This window comes from Mirounga leonina, unplaced genomic scaffold (assembly GCF_011800145.1).
Source record: "Mirounga leonina isolate KUSES-001 unplaced genomic scaffold, KU_Mleo_1.0 Mir_92, whole genome shotgun sequence".
Classification (NCBI taxonomy): Eukaryota; Metazoa; Chordata; class Mammalia; order Carnivora; family Phocidae; genus Mirounga; species Mirounga leonina.
The window spans coordinates 6,145,275-6,167,507 of NW_023270852.1; positions in this window are offsets into that span (position 1 = coordinate 6,145,275).

Consider the following 22,233-nt stretch of genomic DNA (forward strand, 5'->3'; position numbering starts at 1 on the left):
GCAGGTGGGAGGGCCTGTAAGGAAGCTCATGCAGGGGGAGCTGAAAGAGCAAAGGGGTAGCAGATGAGGGTTGAAGGGAGGTGGTACCCTATCATGCAGAGGATGTGTCATATTAGTTAAAGACTGGGTCTGGAAACTCAGAGTGAGGAAGCCACTGAAGAGTTGGAGCAGGTGACATGATCAGAGTTGGGTTGGGCCACCATGTGGAATTGATTGGAGGAAGGGAAGCCCTTCCATGGGGAGATCAAGTAGGAGGTGGGGTGATGGTAGCTTGGACTAGGGTCATGGCCGTCAAGACAGGGAGAAGAATCAATTCCAGAGACATATAGCAAGTGAAGTAGACAGATCACAGCAGTAGTGTAAATATGGAGCGTGAGGAAGAGATAAGAGTGGAAGGTGGAAAGATTCACTGGGATGGAGAACACTTCAAGAGAACAAGTTTTAGAAGCAAGATCCTGAACTCAGTCTCAAACCTACTGATTTTGAGAGCCCTTCAAGTTTTCCAGAAGGAGACGTCAGAAGACTCTGACAATCTGACAGTAGGATATGTGTGGAGCGTGCACACGGCAGGGGATTAATAATGTGTCCTAAACTGATGTTCCCAGCTTCTCTCTCCTCTACCATATCTTTTCATCAAGAGATAATGATGGTTCTTAGAAAATTTAGAAATAGACATGACTCACCTGGGATAGAGGCTTTGGAATGAGAAGACTCCATAAACCCAAGCCATTACCAACTGCCAGGTAGACAGAATTTTACAGCTCACAAGGGGCTCTAACTCATTTGAGCTTCCCTATAACCTGGGATTATTACCTCCATTTGAGGTTACATGGTTTGTCCTGAGAAATCATGTATTGGATCGAGTGTAAACTACTCTCTCATTATCATCTGTCTTCTGAAAGAATTGGAACTGCAAAAACTTCCTTATGAGACATGTGAATTTAATCCACCTTACATATATCTTTGAGCACAAATTGAAATGGCAAGGAAGGTGCTACAAAGATACATAAGGAAAAGTCCTTGTCCTTGAGGACGTCGTAGTCCAGGGAAAAAGAGTCCCAGTTGATTATAATATACGAGACGATGCGGAGAATGCAATATAACCTCCTTTCAAGTAAAGCATCTCTGATTATAAAAAATAGCAAATGCCTAGTGTAAACAAATACATAATATGGAACATATAAAGGAGAAGAGAAAATAACCAAGATCCACGCAGAGGTAACCATGTCATTATTTTGTTTGTTTCATTTTGGTATGTGCTTGTCTTGGACTTCTCAGTGACATAAGTCAATAAATTGCCTCTTATGTATAAGCCGGCTTTAATTGAAGTTTCTGTAATTTGTAATCAAAAGAATCTTAGCTAACAGGTTATTTTGATAATTGAATCAATTAAAGTATACAAAACGCTTAACACGGTATCTGGAACAGAGCAAATACAGATAGTCCCTGGCTTACAATGGATTTTTCAACTTTATGATGGTGCAAAAGCAAAGTCTGGTCAGTAGAAACCATGCTTGGAATTTGGAATTTTGCTCTTTTCCCAAACTAGCGATATGCGGTATGACCTTCTCCCGGGATGCTGGGCAGTGGTAGCCAGCCACGGCTCCCAGTCAGCCGCTCCATCACGAGGGCGAGCAACCAACACACCCACCATCATCCTGTGGCCACACAGCCATTCTGATTTTCATGGTACAGGATTCAGTAAGTTGCATGAGATATTCAACACTTTAATATAAAACAGGCTTTGTGTGAGATGATTTGGCCTAACGGTAGGCTATTGTCAGTGTTCTGAGCACGTTTAAGGGAGGGTAGTCTAAGCTACGATGTTTGGTAGGTTAGGTGCAGTAAATGCATTTTCATCATACGGTGGGTTTCCGGGGACGTAACCCCACCTCAAGTTGAAGAAGACCTGTACTCAATTAACATTAAGTGTTATTCTTCTTTTTTTTTTTTTTTAGATTCTATTTACTTATTTGAGAGAAAGAGAGAGCTCGTGCACAGGAGCGGGGTGGGGGGGCAAAGGAAGAGGGAGAAGCAGGCTCCCCGCTGAGCAAGGAGCCCGATGTAGGGCTCGATCCCAGGACCCTGGGATCATGACCTGAGCCGAAGGCAGATGCTTAACTGACTGAGTCACCCAGGCGCCCAGCTGTTATTATTCTTATTCTTCATGTTCAATCTATTGAATTGGTAGGGCCAGGGACACAGAAGGCTGCTTACATGAAACTCTGAAGAGCTTCCTAGAAAAAACTAATCCTAAGGGAACAGGAATCCACATACGTAAGATTCAGTAAGAAAGGCTTAGTCAGCAGGACAAGCGACAATCCGGAGGACAGCCCGGTGTTTGCCCGTCGGAACTGCCTCCTGGTCCTGCCCCACAGTAAGGCCAGGTGCCCGCTCTGTGCAGGGCGGGGTGAGAAGGAATAGGGAAGGCTGGAAGGAAAGCACGAAGCTCGGCCTGCACCCCGTGTGCTCTCTGTGGGTCAGCCGCTAACACGGCTCAGCCCAGGAGAGGCGGAGGTGGTCTCTCCAGCCACAGAGCGCAGGAACCTTTGTTACTTTGAGTCAGCCCATGCCAAAAGGTCAGTCAGGGCTGCTTTGCTGAGAGGCTCAACAGCTCAAATACCCAAGCCGAGTCTCTTTAAAACATTGTTTCTAAGCATTCACAACAAGCAGGCTCTGGGGGAGAAAATAAAATAGAGGTTCTGCCTCAGGAATTAATCATCTGAAGGAAACATGTATGTATGTATGTATTTATTACTCATCAAACTACACCAATAACATCTGTGGCTCGCTCATATGAAGCTAATGGATCTTCATAAAATTTTCACCATAATTTTGAGCTCATATGTCCCATCTGTTATGCTGAGTTAACCAGTATCTCTGTGACATGCTGAGAATTGCCATTTGAGGAAGAACGAAACATATTTGAGCTGACACTTTTATAATTTTTTATCTTCCATGCTGGTCTACATGGGAGCAAAGGTGGTAACGAAGCCAGCTTAAATGTTAGAAGACTTTGTTGGAGATGTTCTTATTGACTCCTTCTCTCCCAGCGGAGTGAACGTTGGCCTAGTCCGTCCCTGAGACCTGGCCCCAGCTCTTCTTGGAGGAGGCAAAGGAAAGAGACGTGAGCTCTAGCTTCTCTGAAACAGCTTTTACCTGTTCTCCTCTCCATTCTCTCCTGAACCACCAGCAAGAGCATTCAGGTCTCAGCTCTTGCTGATTTTCTCAGCTCCGAATGTCGCTCTGATATAAAGCAATCCTCCCTCTATGAAAAGCCAAACTTTATCCTTTAATTCCTTGAACAAACCCCTTGTTTCAACCCTGAGTCTGAACTGTTGCATCTCAGACCATTGACAGCTCTGAATGTAACTAAATTTTCTTGCATTCCATTTTCAGAGGGATAACAGTGTGGGCAGGAGTTAAAGAGTATGAATCAAAGAAATTATAAGAGAAACAGTCCATACAACTAGATGACAATACTTTTGATGCTCTGTTGTTAGTAGCATACGTATTAAGGATTGTTATATCTTCTTAGAGAATTGACATCTTTATTATTATGTAATGCCCCTCTTTGTCCCTGGTAACTTTCCTTGGTCTGAAGTCTGCTCTGTCTGAAATTAATACAGCTACTCCTGCTTTCTTTTGGTTAGTGTTCGCCTGGTATATTTTTCTCTATCCATTTACTTTAAATCCGTAGGTCTTTATATTTAAAGCATCACTGCAGCATGTCTGTGCATGTGTCCTCCTGTGACCTCATGAAGCCTGACTCAATCAGGCTCCCCATCCCTGGAAGTGCCTTGCCTCAAACAGATATCCAAGGTCCCTGGGAGGTCGGCCTGGGTATCAGAGCATCCCAATGTCTCTGCCTTCTGGGGGTCCTCATGAAGTGTGGCTTGAGGAACCTTGGAGGCAGCTGTCCTAGGTGCTAGATATGACCCTGGAGTTCTGGACTCTCCATCTGCCCCCTCAGCACACCAGCGGCTTCAGGCCCCACTTGCCATCCCCACAGCACATGGCCACACAGGAGATGACATTACCAGCAGGTGCAGGCAGGGCCTGCCAGGTGCGCAGCCAGCTCCGCTTGGGGGAGGCCCAGCCAGACTGAGGGTTTCTCATCTATCATCATGGCGGGATTGATGGTGCGTCTTCAAACTGCAGCTCCTCTAAATGAAGAGATGGCCGTTTAGCTGCAATACACAAACCCAATTTGGGAACCCAAATGACATGGCTCCAGTCTCATTGGCAGGAATTATGGCACTTGAATCAGGCACAATCTGCAGAATAAGTGAAATTGTCGACACAGAGAAATGTGTTTGAAAACATGATGTGATCTATGGTTAAAGCCTATGGATTCTGCAGCCACCTCAAAAATATTCTACTTCCAGAGCAATTTCTTCACTAACTAGCTGTCTCTCGAATGGACCATATGTCTTTTTCATTACTGTGTCAGCCCTGCCTCCATTGGCAGCCATCCACAGCTGCCGGACCCTTGGATTCCCCATCCAAAGGCCCAAACTCGCCCAGGTCTGCGCCATGATTCACGGAGGCCCTTGAGGCCCACTGCACGGGAGCATCTTGGTCCCTGACGCACACTCCCACCCCAGTGACTTTGGGTGGGTCTCACCTTGTTGACAACACTGTGCCCTATGACCTGCCAACTCCCTGCCGTGTATACGGGAACCCCTTTCCTGGATTTCCCATCATGGCGCTACACTGGGATTCATTCAGTCATTCATTGATGCATTCATCCACTTATTCAACAAATAATTACAGAACATCTGCTAATGCCACCTACCTTCCTGTGCCCTAGAGACCCGGTGGGAAACAAGGTGACCCAACTCCTCCTCTCAGACCTGCTGGGCTAGGCCAGCCACAAGGCAAGCCTGGCGGTCCCAGTTCCTTCCTGTGCAGACCGGGGTAAGGAAGCAAAGGTGTGTAGGCATGACAGCCTTCAGCCACAGTTGAGGGAAGCCACTGCCACCGGGAGCTCAATCTGAAGCTAGGTCTCCTGTCACTTGTGCCCACAGCCACCTATACGTCCCTGAGACTGATCACACTACAGGGCTCCCCTGTGAAATATTCGGGCTGCCCCTGCCTCCAGCTGACAGTCTCAGGAGGTGGGGATGGTGTCCGTATCACTTAGTCTGTCTGGACCACAGACGCGGGCCCCTCTGCCAATCTCTCCCGATGGGGGAGGGAGTAGACAATGATGATGGCACTCTCTGCCCCCCTTTGGTTGTGCTCTCTCCCCTGGTTGAGTCACCTTGTTTCACCCACCTCAGACCATGGAACGATGTCGCTACTTGCACCCTGGTCTGGGTCGGGCTTACCAGGCTCCCATGACTAATTTTCCGAGTTCAGATCCAGGACATCTTAGTCTGTGTGATTGGACCAAACAGCTCGGCTAGGCTGGTTCACGATCCCTGGGCTAAATGCGCCCGGGGCCCTTCCGGGGCTGGGCACCTCCACTTAGTTCTCTGCTACCCACCCCCATGGCCACTTCCACAGTCTTGGCAGCATCTGTCCAGAGGCACTTCTGGGTCTGTGGCAGGTGTAGTCCAGAAGCAGGGGACGCTGGTGCATGCCCAAGGAGGAGATTCTCCGCAGGGTGCCCAAGAGTTACAATAATGCCATTCAGTTTTTAAAAGACAGAGGATGAAACTTTCTTTGTAACACATTTGGAGTGTGCCAGAGGCATGGCAAACCCAAAGGCCCTTAAAAAGTCATGCAGGATCTAGGTGAAAGGTTATATGGGAGCCAATACCAATTCTTATAACAAAGGACTCTGGAGAAGGCATTTTATAAGCAAGATGCCTAAGAACAAAAATGGTAGCTAGGAGCACCTGGGTGGTTTGGTTGGTTAAACATCCAACTCTTGATTTCAGCTCAAGTCAGGATCTCGGGGTTGTGAGATCGAGCCCCATGTAGGGCTCCATGCTCACTGGGAGTCTGCTTGAGATTCTCTCCCTCTCCCTCTGCCCATCGTCCCCCGCCGTCCCACGCTCTGTCTCTAAAATAAATAAATAAATCTTTTTAAAAAATGGTAGCTCCTACCAGGCACTTAACTCCTAATTTACATATATTAGCTCACTGAAGTCTCAACAAACCTACAGTGTCAGTACTGTATTGTTACACCTATTTTCCTGATGAGAAGACTGAGGCAGACGTGATCAATAGAAAGAACCTCCCACTCACCAGAGTTGCCATTGGTTGGAGTAAGAGGGGCACCGAGAAAACAGAAATATCAGAATTCCGCAACAAAACTAGGAAGGCTGTGGTCTCCAGGTCCCAGGGAGATGTCAGATGAGGACGTACAGGAGAGTTTGGGAAGGAGGCATGAGCGTTGCTAAGAAGCTGCCCTGTGTTCTCTCCCTCCCCACTCAGAGGCTCCGCAGCCGTCTCAGCAGCATGCTCAGCCTTGGCTGCACATTTAGAATCACCAGGGGGAGATTTTCCAAATGACAATGCCCAGACCAACAGAATCAGAATCTCGGCGGGTAGACACAGGTTTTGTCAGCATTTGTTAAAGCCGTCGTTGATTTCAGGCAACACTTGATCCCTTCCGTGGAAAGCTTTATGGCATGCAGTGAAGGTGAATGGGGCCGCTGAAATCCTGATCAGCAAATGTGAGTAGCTAATCACAGGTCACCTCTCACGGAGTGCGAGCCACCAGGGAAGGAAGGCACAGACAACACACCAATAAAGGAGGGTGCAGCGGCAACAGGGTCACAGAACGCCTGACCCCCGGCCTGTTGAGCATGATGGAATGTAAGCACGGCTTGACAACCTACCTCAAAGGCAAGGTGTTTGATCCACAGAGAAGTGAAGCAATTTCAAAGACCACAGAGGCTGCTGACGAGATAAATGCTTCTGCAGGCAGAACAGAAACCCTGCAAACAAAGCACGGCTACTGGGCAGGCAGCTCGTTGGCGCCTGGTATGAACAGAGGATCTTCTCCTCACGGCTGCATCATCCCACGAAACAGCCCCTTGGCCACAGTGCACATGCCCGACGTCTGATGTCAGAGCAGAAAATAAAAATGCTTTGAAGCAGAAATTCCTGGGTTTGAAACCTTTCTTGACACACACTCGCTCAAACTACCCCCTCTGAGACTTTGCTTCTTTATCTGTAAAAAGGGATCATTAATTCGTTTAACAATTATCTTCTGAGCATCTGCCATATTCCAGGCATTGCTTTAGATGCAAAGGATAGAGGAGGAAACAACACAGATAAAAAACCGTTATTTTCTTGGAGTTTATATGTTCTTTGGGGGAAACAGACAATAACAAATAAGTAAAATATGTAGCCTGCCAGAATGTGGTAAGTGCTAGGAGGTCATATAAAGCAGGGGAAGGCGATAAGGACTCTGGGGGATGAGGAATGCCATCTTATAGGATGATCTTCTCCCTGAGAAAATGACATCTGAGAAACAACCTGCACAAGAGAAGGGCAAGAACCTGGCAGAAATCGGGGAGAAAAGTGTCTGAAGCAGAGGGAGCCGCAAGTGCAAAGGCCCTGAGACAGAAATGCGCCCAGTGTGCTATGCTTAAGAATGATGTTATCTGCCATCCAGGGGTGTGTGTGTGTGTGTGTGTGTGTGTGTGTGTGTGTGTGTGTTGGTAGGTAGGTACGTACATATAATTTGGGGGAAAGTACAGGAATAAGTTGGGAACCCCCCAACAGAGTTGAATAACTTAACCATCCTTCCCAAAGGAGAGTTTGTCACCTCTTCTAAGGGCAAAAATGAGTTGTTCGTAGCTCAGTTGGTGGCCTGGATGAGCTAATCTAGGCCCAGACAAGAGCCAAAGGCCCCGCACGGGAATGAAAGGGGTCACTGTTTGGTAAAGTGATGAGGTCAAAACTTCCAACCAAGAAAAATGTCCTTTTCTCAAATGAGTCTGTGCTGGGATTGCCTCTGAGAAAAAAAGGACGGTTCCCGTGGAGAGATGCACTTGCTTCCCAGATGAGCATGTGAGGAAATCAGCCACAGCCCCTTGCGGGGGCAGGGGGGAATGGAAGGAGATCATGACACCATCCCATGGGCACCCTGACCCTTTCCTCCCAGGGACAGCAGAATCACCATTATCAGCAGAAAGCAACCTGAAGGACTCTGGTTTATCAAACCTAAAGGATTTGAGGGGCAGAACCTCAATTCTTGTGAGGAACGAAGGATGAGGGAAAATGAGGGAAAACCCAATGGATCGGAGAGGGCACCAGGAGGAACCATGACAGAGGTCAGGAGCTGTGTGGGCTGCTTCTGAGAGGTTCTTCCCTTGTACGCGTAGGGATTGGTCACAGTAAGTTACAAACCCCCTCTGCTCACAGGACATGCTCTTCGGAAACATACCTGGCCCTTTAGGGAAACTTTCCCGTGCCTCCGTCATGATCCAGCCTGGCAAAGCCTGGCGAGCCACAGGGTACCAGGGAGGAGACAGAACTGCTCCCCAACCACCTTGGCGCCACTTGGCGGCAAGAGGGCTGGAAGGGCACTGTTCCCTGCTTTGTTAGTGTTAGTGAGCTAAGCTCCAGTAACAAGCAATCCCAGATCTCTGGGGCTTAACACGGCCTGACATGTGGCAGGTGCCTCTCCTGGGGGCCTCCACCTCCAAGTAGTGCGGAGGATTGAGTTCTTTTCAAACGGGCTCCATCCATTCGGAGAACTTTGCTTTCAGTGAGGTGGAGGGGAGAAAAGAGAAAGTATGGGCAAAGGTACATACGTAGAGGGACGCCTGGGTGGCTCAGTCGGTTAGGCGTCTGCCTTTGGCTCAGGTCATGATCCCAGGGTCCTGGGATCGAGTCCCGCATCGGGCTCCTTGCTCAGCGGGGAGCCTGCTTCTCCCTCTGCTTGCTTCTCCCCCAGCTTGTGCTCTCTCTGACAAATTAAAAAAAAAAAAAAAAAAAGGTACATACGTAGAGTTTTAAGGCCAGGACTGAAAGTGGTGTATACCTGCCGATATCCCGTAAGTTATAACCCAGTCTGAGGCCACATACAATGCAAGGGAAATTGTGAAATCTAACTTTCCTATGTCCCCATGTCTCCCCAGAGACACTGCCACACCCATTTGTGACTACTCAGTGAAACACTGCTAGGTAAAGCCAGCGGAAGAGAGACCTGCAGTCAACATGGGCAGAAAAAAAATCCTAGGTTAGTTAGCACTGCTGCAAACGGGCATAAGGAAGTCATGAATTCCAGGCTCAAAGTCATGGCGAAGATGCATGTGAACACGCCCGAGGTCTATCCTGATTTTATTTTGTCTAGAGTTTCAAAGGCTGTGTGGGAGCTTTTGCTCAAGCGCTGATGTAAGAGCATCCAAAAATAGCCTTCCGACCGGATATTCCATTAGCTCTTGGTCCAGAAAGCCATATAGCCCAACCGTGAGAGCAGCAAAAGGGGGTATATCTTAGAGCAGAAAGGTAGCATTCAATTTATTCCACATTTATGGCAGTAAGTATTCAACATCTTCAGAAAGTCCAGAATGTAGGTAGGCCTTTTTGATATTAAAGCAATCTACCTCTGTCTGATTCCGGCTTAGCCCAATCTAGCTCATCTTCACTATTGAAACTGATGCCTTCGACACATGGTGGGAGCCTCTTGTCCTAGAGAGACCCTGCTCTGCTCCGGAGACTAGATACCCCCCCCCCCCAACACATGCCAACAAATCCTCCCGCCTGAGCACACTGAAGCCAGATTCCGGCCATAACTAAGAGAAGCAGTCCTATCATGCTTGATCATAGTGGCATCTCGGAGAGCTCTTGGGATATACAAGCTATCTTAGGACCATCTCTCAGGGGACGGAATGAGGGAAGAAGGTATTTGGTGGCTTCTATCTCTGATTGGGCACCATTTCATCTTATGGGGTACTAACTCGCTTGCACTTCTGTGTTCCCTTACGGGGTGCAGAGTTGGGTTTGGTATTGGCATCAATAGAGAAGTCCCAGCGTAGGAGGCAAATGGCATATGCACATATCTGAGGTGAGAAACTATCAGGATGTACCTGTGGAAAATTGGCCAAAGCCCACACAGAACTGGCCATTGCAACAGCAGGTGCAACAGGAGAGAGGCAATGCTTACAAGTGTTGCATAAGGCAAGTGTTGCATAAGGCGTTTTAATCCAACCCAATCAATAGTATCTATTGTTGTTATTATCGTTACGAGCTGGCTGGGCACAGGCACCAATCCTTGAACATGGGTCTGGTGCTCTGAAAGTTGACCTTGGGCCAGATACAAGCTGTCTCTTACAGACTTGGGCTGACTCACACCCCAACTCTAACTGGAAGCCCGGGGAACACTCCGGGAGCCGGGGCCCCTGATTGTTGCTGTACTGAATCCCCTCCAGAGACCAAGGGAGAGTTCCAGTAAGATGAGCCCTGCCCCGCTACTCTGACAAGCTGTGTCAGACTTCCAGGAACTGTACTTTGTGTAACGTGGTCTGAAGCAGCATGGTAGGAAATGCAATTAGCTGCTAAAAGCCTGGATCGTAAGTGAGATGGTCTGATCCCTGGGAGGCCATCAGTCAGGAAGTGGACAAAGGCATCCTTAGCCCACGGTGCTGATGGCTCTGTCTTGATAGAGTTGGCTCACTTGCCCCCATTGTGGGCACAGCATGAAAATTTAACTCCAAAGAGAGGGGTCCAAAATGGTGAGTGAGGATATTATTGCCCACCCTTGTTTGTTTGTTTTTTTAAGGGTCGCTGGTGATTAAACATTAGGGGAGAAAGGATAGGGAAGGAGTGAAGCTTCATCTGATAAGCCTGCCGTGCTGCCGGGCACAGAGAGCTGGGCGACACCACCACACACCTGTGCCCTCGAGTCCTTGAGGCAAACGCCGTTGGAAGGACCCATTAGGTGTCGTGGTAATAGGGTGTGGGCATCACTCAGACACTTAGGTTCAGGCTCTGCTGCCAGAGGGTAAGCAATGGGGCCCATCACCCACTGCCCACAGAAATGTGCCTACTGATGAGCAATTGTCCTTCCTGGCTTGAGTGGGGCCAAATATACACTATCGGTGGTAATTTTGAGTGCAGTGGTTAGAGTCCTGGCTTAGGAATCTGTCTTGAAATCCTGGCGGTGTCCTTACCAGATAATGTATTGAACCTCACTGTGCCTTAGTCTTATATGTAAAATGGAAGAAATGATTATAGGTCTCTCTTAGTATAGTTATCAGGTTTAAATAAGATAATAAATATGAAGTGCATGAAAGAGTGGCTAGCATATAAAAGGCCCTCAAAAACATTAGCTATTATTATTGCTGACATTTATTGAGTTGGCTTATGGAAATAACCATGACCGAGACAGTATGTTAGGTGTCTAAGTCCTCACATTTATCCTATGATCTCTATAATACTAATATCCCACCGAGGAAACTAAGATGTAGAGAGTGACTTCCCCGAAGGCACCCAGGCCAGCTGATTTCTTCAAGAAGTTTCTTAAATATTTTTCCTTGTCTGGATCCCTGCTATTCCGTGTAACATCTGTGTGATGACACCTACTATAAAGATCTGTTTCCCACTTTGTCTTTCTCAAAGGGGTTAGCAAACTATAGTCCTTGGGCTAAACTTGGTTTTTTAAGTAAAGTTTTATTGGAACACAGTCGTGCCCATTTATTTCCATATTGCCTGTGACTGCTTTCATATGCTACAATGGCAGACTTGAGTCATTGCTGGAGACCATATGGTCCGCAAAGCTAAAAATATTTGCTAGCTGGCCCTTTCTAGAAAATGTTTGCCAGCCCCTGAATAAGACTATGAGCCCCTGGAAGTAGGACTCATGTCTTCTGACCCCCTCATCTTGGCACATGACGGGGGCTCCCTAAATACCTGCCGAATGAGGGAAAAAGTGAATATGTGGCCGCCTCGAGTGGAGGTGTCAGGATCTGAGCCCCACCCAGATCCCGGGAAGCCCCGCAGCTCTTCGATGCAGCCACCTGCACAGAGGTCCCCACAGGTGACTCCCACATGATCACCCCAGTTCCAGTCATAGCCCCTCTAATGAGAGGCTCAGCATCTTCTTGGAAGGAAAGCCCTCTTAAATCCCCACTTGTGAAATGGAAAAGATGCTGCTGGAGATGTTTTGGAGAGCCCTACCCTACTCCTTTGTACCCACTGACTCCTGCCTCTGGCTTTGTTGCTGTGCCTCTTCTTAGAACCTTCATGAACTGATCAGAATTTGCCTGAGGCAGGCTGTCCCCCAATGACCACTCCAGACTCTTGTTGGAAAACAACAATACAAAAAAAAAAATACTACCATTTATTGAGCTCCTGCTCTGCCAGGCTCTGCGTCATGTACTTTATACAGTCAACACCAGTTCCTAGAAAAGCCCCGAGGGGCCAAGTGGGCTTTATCATCCCCATGTAAAGATCAGGAAACTGAGCCTCCGGGAGGGGCAAGCCACCTGCCCAAGGTCACATAACCAGGAAGTACTGCAGGCAAAATGAAAACCCACTATTTTCTCATTTCTCATGCCCCTGACCTGCTTCCCCAGGGACCATAACCCAGCAACTGGAACAGTGTTGAAACTGCATTTCATGATCTTTGAATCAAGTATTTTAGCTGCATTCACCTGACCCAGCCTGGTTAAGGGGTCATTTATGAATGATGCATTCACTGTTCACTTGCCCTGCATCCGGTTCTAGGCTGGATTCTGGGAACACGGAGGTAGAGAGCATGGCTTTACCTCTAGAGGACCTCGCCCTTTAGTAAAGGAGAAATGCGAAACCAGCAGCTAGCACCACAGGGCAGCCACTGGGGGGTCGGGCGGGGGAGGGAGGAGGAGTGAGGCGGGGGGGGGGCCCTCCTCCGAGTGGGCGTGGCCCCGATGGGCGTGGCTGGGACCACCCCCTCCTTGCTATCCAGGATCTCTTTCCCTAGGCAGAGGTTCCTCCTACGAGCCCCCTAGAACAGCTCCTTTGCTAAGTTTGAAAACTTCGACTCTGAGGAATGAAACAAAGCATGAAAACAAAGTGCTGAGGCCATCACCATCTGAGAAACAGGCTTTTTCCAAAAATCACATGCTTTCAGAAGTTCATAGAGACCAACTCCTAATAAATACATTCCCGGAGCGTTTTACATTTGGGACGACAATTAACCTTTGCAATTAGCTTCATCAACAGGAACTTACTATAAAATATTTGGTCGCTTAGCAACAAGGAAGCATCCACCAGCTGGACTGCAGCGTCTTTGTTATTCGAGTCCCACGGGGCTGCAGGCGGAGGAAACGCTGAGCTGGATTTCCAGACTCAGCAAAGTTCTTTGTCCAAAAGTCCTGCCCACCCAAGGCCCTGCTGTCTGTGGCCTACAGGGCTGGCGAGCCTGAGTGGGAACCCAGCCTCTCAGCGGTGATGCAGGAAGAAGGCTCCAGCCTCCGGTGCGCTCATCGGCCTCAGAAGAGCCTCCAAGAACACTCAGCAAGGGCGGGTTGGGCTGCTTGTTAGAGCTGTGCAGCCTGGGCAAGCTGGGGCCCGCTGAACACCTGCTACCCCATCACTTGTCTCCTTTCTCACTTCCACGGGGCCCTCCTTATCGCCACCTTAGGTACGTAGACTAAGGCTTGCATTACGTTTCTTGCTCCAGTGTGCCCCAGTAGATGGAGCAGGATGTGGTCCCCCATCTCCCGCTCTTTCTGCATCCCCACAGTGGCCTGCCACCTTGTACTCCTATTCTGGACGTGAGCTTCAAAATTGTGCCAGATGAGTCTCTCTGGTCCCTCCCAGCTTGGTGTGTCTGCCTCTTCCTTCCCTCGAATCACACCAACTCAGAAGTCAGTGTAGGCTCCTAAGGCATTTGCTTGGACCTCTCTGTTCTGTCAAGTCACCAACACCGCCCCCCCCCTCCGCCCCGTGTTTCCCAGAAAGAAGAATGCTAAATCTTTCTGAGTCTCGGATTCCGAACCAAAACATGGTGAGATTATGTGGTGAAAACAGCAAGAGGTTTCCAATGGGCAAACCTGGATTCAGATCCTGACTCTGATATTCGCCAGCCATGACACCTAGGGGACATAACCTTTCCGTACACCCTCTCACCTGGAAAGGGGACATGGTGATACGTACCTCCAAATGATGCTGTGAGGACCATGGGAGAAGCCTGGCTTCTAGGAGGTGCTCAAGAAACAGACATACAAAACAGCAGAACAAAACAAAAAACCACTACCAGACTGCTGAATTCCTCTGTCCTCCCCGGTTCCTATGGGGAGATGTAAGACTTTTGTCTGTACCTCATTTGCCTCAGAAGGACCTCCCGCTATAAAGTGAACCAGAGAAGCGTTAGATCAGGTGACTGCTGGAGGCGCTCCATGTGTGTACGTACAAACCCAAACAAGTACCTTGAAGAAAACGTCCTCTTTTTCCACTGAAATAAAAGTAATTCAAGGCAGGCTGATCCGGCTTGAAGTCTGACTCCATCACGTGACAGCTCTGTGACCTGGGCAGACATTGCCCTTCCCTCAGCTTCCATGTCATCCTCAATTTGTGACACGTGGAGGAACACAAGGCTGCCTCTGTAGGGTTCTGTGACAACCAAATCCAAAACCGATCGGAAGGAGCCCACCCCGGGGCCTGGCCTGAGGCTCGCAGGAGGCACCAGGGCCCTATTGTTGTGTCTGAATCCACTTGACAAACACTGCCCTTGTCAGCTCCTGTTGTCAATGTCCTTTGAGATCCTTATCAGTTTATTTTTTTACCAAATTAGGCATTTCTGCACTGTTGCAGCACCAGCTTTAGGAAACAGCATACCTGCTTCCATTTTCAAATAAATAACACCAAAAAAGTGCCTGCAGTCCCATTTCCTTTGGCTCTCTGAAAACACCGCATATGCATGACACAGCAGCTTGAGTTTTAGAAATGCTCTTTGGAACTTCCCAACTGCCTGCCCTCCCCAGAGCTCCCGGGTGGTAATCCCCTCAATCTGCCCAGCCATCAGCTTGCCCTGTTTGAAACATTTTGCCCGTCACTGCCACTCGGGATGTACAAGAGTCTGCAAAACAAACCTCATCCAGTTAAACAGAGTTACCGTATGACCCAGCAACCCCGCCCCTAGACATATACCTGAGAGAATTGAAAATATGTCCACACAAAAACCTGTGCATAAATGTTCACAGCAGCATTATTCACAATGGCCAAAAGGTGCAAAAAACCTCCCAAAGGTCCATTAATTAATTCATCGATAAACAAACTGTGCTATGTCCATTGTATTTGTTTCCTAGGACTGCTGTAACAAATAACCACAAATTACCAAAATAATACAAATTTACTCTCTTACAGTTCTGGAGGCTGATAGCCCTTAATTGGTTCACTGGCTAGAGGCAGAACTGGTTCCTTCCCGAGGTTCTAAAGGGGCAATCTCTTTCCTTGTCTTTTTCAGCTTCTAGTGGTGGGGGGCATTCCTTGACCTGGTAGCCCCTCCCTCCATCTCCAAAGTGCAACTCGGTGATCTCGGCTTTTATCCTTATCATTATCATAATCCAGGATAATCTTCCCATCTCAAATCCTGAGTTCATCCCACCTGCAAAGTCCCTTTTGCCATATAAGGTCACATTCCGGGAATGGGCCAGGGTGAGTTTGGGAGTCATTGTTCAGCAGACGTATATACGACAGATTATCCAGCCACCCAAAGGAATGATGTACTGATACGTGCTGCAACTGGGACGACAACTGAAACATCACACTAAGCGAAGGAAGTCACACAAGGGGCACCTGGGGGCTCAGTCGGTTAAGTGTCTGACTCTGGATTTTGGCTCAGGGCATGAGCTCAGGGTCCTAAGATCGAGCCCTGCGTCAGACTCCTCGCCCAGCCAAGAGTCTGCTTCTCTCCATCTCCCTCTTCCCCTCCGCCCACCCTCACGCACGCACACGCACCTCCTACACGCTCTCTAAAATAAATAAATAAATATTTTTTAAAAAGTGACACAAAAGGCCCCCAAATGTCTGATTCAACTTATATGAAATATCCAGCATCAGCAAACCCAAAGTAGATTAATGATTGGCAGGCGCTGGAGGGAGGGACAATGGGAAGTGACTGCTAATGGGTGTGGGGTTTCTTTTTGGGGGGTGATAAAAATGTCCTGGAATCAGATAATGGCTGGTGATGGTGGCACAACTTTGAATATACTAAAAACCACTAAACTGTACACTTTAAAAGGATGGATTTATGACATGTGAATTATATCTCAATAAAAATAAGTACATTAGAAGAAACTTCATCATGCCTCGACATGACCTATAAATGATAAAAGTGAAAATATTCTTTTTAAATCAAATCGTGGTCTGAATCAATTTTATGTAAATAAAGTGCTTTGCACCAAATTGCTCAGTGAAACCGTATCCCCGGGGGAGACAGTCTAGCATGGGGGTTGAGGGGGGACCCCGGAATCAGGCTGCCCGAGTTCAAGTCCTGACTCTGCCCCTTCCTTGCTGTGTCTCAGTCTTCTCACCTGCAACATGGGGATAATACGAGTACTTGTCCTCACACTTGTGAGGATTCAATTGAATAATCCATGTAAAGCTCAGAGGGTAGTAAGTGCTCAACCCATGCAAGCTACTGCAGTCGTCACCCTCCTCCCTGCTCTGCCCGACGTGGGGAGAAGGAGTGGGATTCTGACTGACCTGAGGGGACCCAAGCATCCTCTTTGAGTCACAGATTGTCTGTGGGAATTAGAAGGCATCAGGAAGCTTCAAAGGGTAAAAAAAAGAAGTTAGCTGGTTTGGGGAAGCTTGGTATTCATGTATGCATTTATTCGTCTACTTGCTCATTCCTTCCACTCCTTTCCTTCAGCAGACACTGACCGAGAGGCACCATGTGCATGTCAGGTACTGTGGTACTGTTGGAGACAGGCTCCCGTGGAACGCACTATCACGGGGGAACACTGACAGGTAAAAATCAGTGCAATAAGATAAACCAGGCACTGTGCTGGAAGTTTCTACAGACCCCAGGGTGGGCAAGTGCATGGGGTGAGTGGATGAGAGGACACGAAGGACAGAGTGGTTAATTCTAAGGTGGTGAGGCAGGACAAGGAAAGACTTCATAGAGGAAGTCTAGATATGCCTTTGGGTGTTCTTGAGTGTGTGGGGGAGGGGGCAGTAGGTGTCAGGACAGAAGATTAGAAGAGAGATAGGATAGAGTGCATAAGTCAAGAAGGTGCATTCTAGGCATGAGCAAAGACCCAGAGATAGGATGCTGCCTGGATTTTTCAGCAAGTGTTGGCAGTTCCTGCAGGTAGTGGCTTCGCTAGAAGCAAGCTGTGTTAAGAGAAAGGCAACCAAAATACTTTAAACAGTGAGCTGTATGGATTTGCTTTTAAGAAGATCTCTCTGGTTAAGTATCTGATTCTTGATTTCGGCTCAGGTCATAGTCTCAGGGTTGTGGGATCGAGCCCCGTGTCAGGCTCCACACTGGGCATGGAGCCTGCTTAAGATTCTCTCTCTCCCTCTCCCTCTGCACCTTCCCACCGCACCCCTCTCTCTCTCAAAAAAAAAAAAAAAAAAAAGGAAGGAGGAGGAGGAGGAGGAGGTCTCTCTGGCTGTAGCGTGGCAGAGAAAAACCACCATGGTGAGAGAAGAGGTTGGAAGTAACAGTTGGAAGACTGTGGTGTTGATCAAACTTTGTGTGCTGGGGACCTGAACCCGGGCAGAGGTGGAGAGGGAGAGTCCACTCGTCCCCACCAAACACCAGCCTCCATCACTGTGCACAGACAGGCAGGCAAACACCTCCCCTCCCCCGAGGGCAGGCACTCCATGCCGCCCAGGGGACCTATTGCAGGGTGTGATGATAATGTCAGGTGTCAACTTGGCGAGGCTACATCTGCCAGTGATTTCATCAAACACTAATCTAGGTGTGGCCGTGAAGGTATTTTGTAGATGGGGGTGGGGGGGGGCGTTTAACATCTATAATCAGCTGACTTGAAGTAAAAGTGATTACCCTCCATAATGTGGGTGGACCTCATTCAATCAGCTGAAGGACTCACAAGCAAAAGCAGGTTTCCTGGAGAAGAAATTTGGTTCTGTTTCAGTGGAGAAAACCAACTGATCCACAGGTCGTTACCCACTCCTTAGCAAGGCTCAAGAAACCAGACCTTCTCTGGAGTCCTGCCTTGAAGTTGGCGGTGGCTTGTGCTGGTCCCAGGTGAGAAACGATTGTCATTCACAGACCCCTGGTTGGGAGACTCATGAGGCACAGGCCTCTCCTCTCCTCAGCAGCCCCCCCGCCCCACCACCGCTCCCTGCGGCTCAGCCCACCCACTGGCCAGCCCAGGTCAGAAGGAGGTCCAACTCTGCATCAGCAGCCTGGTGCCGGGTATCTGGCCGCCTTTAGCCAGTCCTCCCCTGTCCCGTGTACCCCGGGCCCCAAGCTGCAGGTGCTGCTTCAGTCCCTGTCCAGTGTTTCAGAGGTTCTAGAACTTGAGTTCCCCTCACCCTCCCTTTTGCCAGACCCCAGCAGTCATGCCCCTGGTTGCCAGGGTCTGTGACTGCGGTCCTGCTACCTTCTTATAGGCACCCTGGGCTCCCCACTCAGTGCCCACTGCCTACCCCATCACCAATCACTTGGCCATCTGTGAGTCCACCTGGTCTTGGGCCTTGGACTTGGCCACCCTGAGGCTAGTGTGACTGAACCCTGGGCTGGGCCCGTGAGGTCCTAGCTGCTACCAGCCTCAGTTGACATGGGCACGGTCAGCACGGAGGCCATCTGCTGGGTGTCCAGGGAGCCTCCACACATCTGGCCGGGGGTCAGGAAGTCTCAACTGGGGAGCGGCATCCACCTGCCATGGCCTCTGCCGTGAAGTTGTGGGATGGTCCTGCCACCCCAGCTCCGTGCTCAGCTGCGCCGGCAGGCTCAGAATGTGGGAGGGGGTGCAGATCAAGAGATCTCCCTTAGCTGCAGGGAGAAGCTGGGGGCGAGACAGAGGGGTGCTGCTGTGACCACCTACTTTCCTGTCCCCTCCACAGTGTGGCATTTCGGGGCCAAAGGAAATCTCCACCCCAGGTGCTCCTGGCTGAGTGTAGAGACATGGGCAGAATCAGGCCGACCATCGGTCTGTCCTTGGTCAATAATTAACAAGAACATGACTCCAAAGCTGTTTTTCAATGGCCAGCCCCCACCCCCCCTTCCCCAGGTTCTAATTAATTGATCTGAAGCAGAATCTGGGCATAGGTATTTTATAAAGCTCTTCAGGTGATTATAATGTATAGCCAGGGCTGAGAACTTGTGCTCTAGAGCTTTGCTATCCGAAGTGTGGTCCGTGGCCAGCAAAACTGACCTCACCTGGGAGCTTGTTAGAAATGCAGGCTCTCGGGACCCACCTACTAGATGGGAAGCTGCTTTATACGATCCCCAGGGGATTCAGAGGCACATTAAATTTGGGCAGCACCGTGGGAAGTAAAACCAACCTTCCCCCAAGGAGGGCAGCTTTGGGCCAGTTCTGGCTGCCACTCAGTGACTCTAGTGCTGGGTCCTACCAAGCAGAGCCCAGAGCTGAGAGTCCAAATGACCAAAGATGAAGTACACCGTACTCTTGGTCTGAGGCCCACCCACCACTGTCAGCCAGGCTGCAGATCCGCTAGCTCCCAAATAATTATTCTTCAGAATAGAACCGCTCACAGTATCCAAATGCACACATTTCTAAAGCTGTTTCCATACACAGGCTTTGTCGGGTTGGCCTTGGACTAAGCACCTACCCTTAACTGGGCATTTACTAAATGACAAGTACTTTACAAGTAACTGATGAGTTTCATCATGGCCCCTAATAAGCTTTATTAGCCCCATTTTACACATGCAGACACGGGGGCTCAGGCTGAAGCTAAGAGCCCACGCTCCTACAGCTGGTGGGTAGCCGAGCTGTGAGGGGCGTCCCGGGTGTCTGATTCCGAAACTCAGGACCTGTTCACGGTGCTCTGTGTTGTGCTTGCTTCATAAATAAAAACATGAGGAAACTTCAAACACCAGACTCAGAAATTCCAATGGTCTCAGGAAAAAAAAAAAGTATATACACTTTAATTCCCTGAGACCAGTAACAAGGGGGTGGGGGGTGGGGGGGAGGATTTTACATAAGCAAAAAGTGCCTTTGGGAATACGAGCCGATGCATTCACATAACGATTATTCGATTATTCCTCCTGCCTGGGCCCTTAACTATATTTTTATTAGAATGCTTTACATATTCTTTAGCTTCTTTAAAATGCTAAACTGACTCTGAGTCCCCAAATGTGCCAAAAATCTAGGCAGTACATTTATAGGAAGTGAAAGCCCCCCACGAAAGAACTCCCAGAGGCCTGAATTAGTGGTTTGTATTGTAAGGAGGTAAGAATCCACATTTCTCCCAGGAATGCTACTGAGATAAAATTCAAACCAAACTATATTTATGAAGGGAATTCAGGCTGGAAGGCTCATCCAGTGACCTGAATAGTTATGATCACATGCTGCTTGAAGATGTGTGCCAGGCTTCTCTCCGAAGGGTGCCTGGGGTACAGGTCTGGAGAGTTCCATGGCTCTGCCTGTGGCCAGGGTCAGAGGTCAGCCAGGGATGGGGATCAGGATCCATGTCCGGGATTTGAACTCAGTCAGTGACTGAATCTTCAGCTGGGGATAGAACCTGTGTATGAGATGAAGTTTAGTAAATTATTTTCTCTCTCCAAACTCAGTGATTTGCGGGGTCACAAGGTCTCCCGTTATTGGTTTCTTGTGGTATGATGTCCATAATTTACTTCCAAATACTTGAGCATAGAGAGGAACTCAATTTTCCAAGCTGTTGCCCTAATTGAGTATCCACAGACCAGGGGTCATCAGCTAACGTGCACACTCAAGAGGAAGCCCATCCATCAGAAGCGACCAGTGCAAGCGCTTCTCTTTGTATTTCAATCAACAGCTGAGACTCTGAAAATTAGCATATTGCATGTCAGAAATGAGTTTTATTGGAGAAAATAGTAGCCTGTTGGCCAGCAAGGCACTGGTGGAATGAAAGGGGTTCAGGTACGAGGTCTGGCTGAAAACAGTGTGACCACAATACTCACCTTTGCATGACAAGGACAGAAGAATCCAGGGAGTCCGTGCCCTGCAGCCCCGAAGCACGATTCTGGGTCGGGCACTGGGTTGGGGAGGCTTTCTTGCTCTCTGATGTTGACCAGAAGCACGGAATTGCACGTTTGGGCTTTTGTGGTGTCTGCATCGTGCTTTTGTGCAAGGTGAGGCTGGATGTAAGAGGATGGAGAGCCAGGACCTCTCCGAGCTCACAGCACATGTTGTGGGAACTGCTTTACGGCCTGCTTGGCAAAGTGGATACGTATCCCCCTGCGCCGGGAAGTGGGCCCCAAGCCCGCTTTCCTCCAGCACGGGAGTGAGACTGGGGGGCTGCTAGCTCTCCCCAGCTCAGGCTTCTTTGGCAGCTTCTTAAGATTACTTGTGACCTACTCCCCACTTCCCGAGTCTTTCTGCAGGAGGCAAAACCTCGAGGTATCTTTGTCATTCGTCAAATTCATCATCCTTGCATCTAATTTGTTTTTAATTTTTTTTCCTTGGGAGTGAGAGCTGGATTAGCCACCGACAGGATTTCCAAACATCTCCTGGCGAGGGGTAATCTGATGAGAAGTGATTACGCTCTCATTGGCCAAGCAATTTATTGCCAACCAAATTCTTGTTGCCAGATGAATAAAGTCGGTGTTCATTCTACCCACTCAGGGTCCTAAACGACTTCTCAGAGCCGCTGGTAAGAATCAAAGAGCCTTAAAGACAAGCGCTGGGCACAGAGTTGGCTCCACAGAGACCATAGCAAAGGGGGTGCAAGCTCTTAGACACACAGGCCGACCTCTGCTTGCCCACCTCATGTCATTCCATCCCTAGAACACTGGGAGGTCAAAGCTGAAGGGGCCTTCGGAATCATCCTGCCCAACCCTCTCCTCATCAGATGAGGAGACGGCCCAGAGAGGTTTTGTGACTACCCACAGTCACACAGTAAAGCTAGAAGGGCTGTGGTGACTCCCAAGTGTTCCTCAATTCAATTCAATAAACATTTGTCAGGGGCCTCGGGAGGAAGCAAGTTCCCCGCACTTGGTGAGCTCACATAGATGCAAATCAGTCTGACGAAGGCAGAAAGTGGACCCACAGTGCTGTGAGTCATGCAGGAAGCTGGGCTTTCTTTGGCCTTGGAAATAGCCTGGAAGCTCCATGAGGGAGGCAGCCTCTCTGAGTTTGGCTTTGAGAGATGAGCAGGGTTTCGAGAGAGGGAAAGAGGGATAGAGGAGGGGCCCTGATG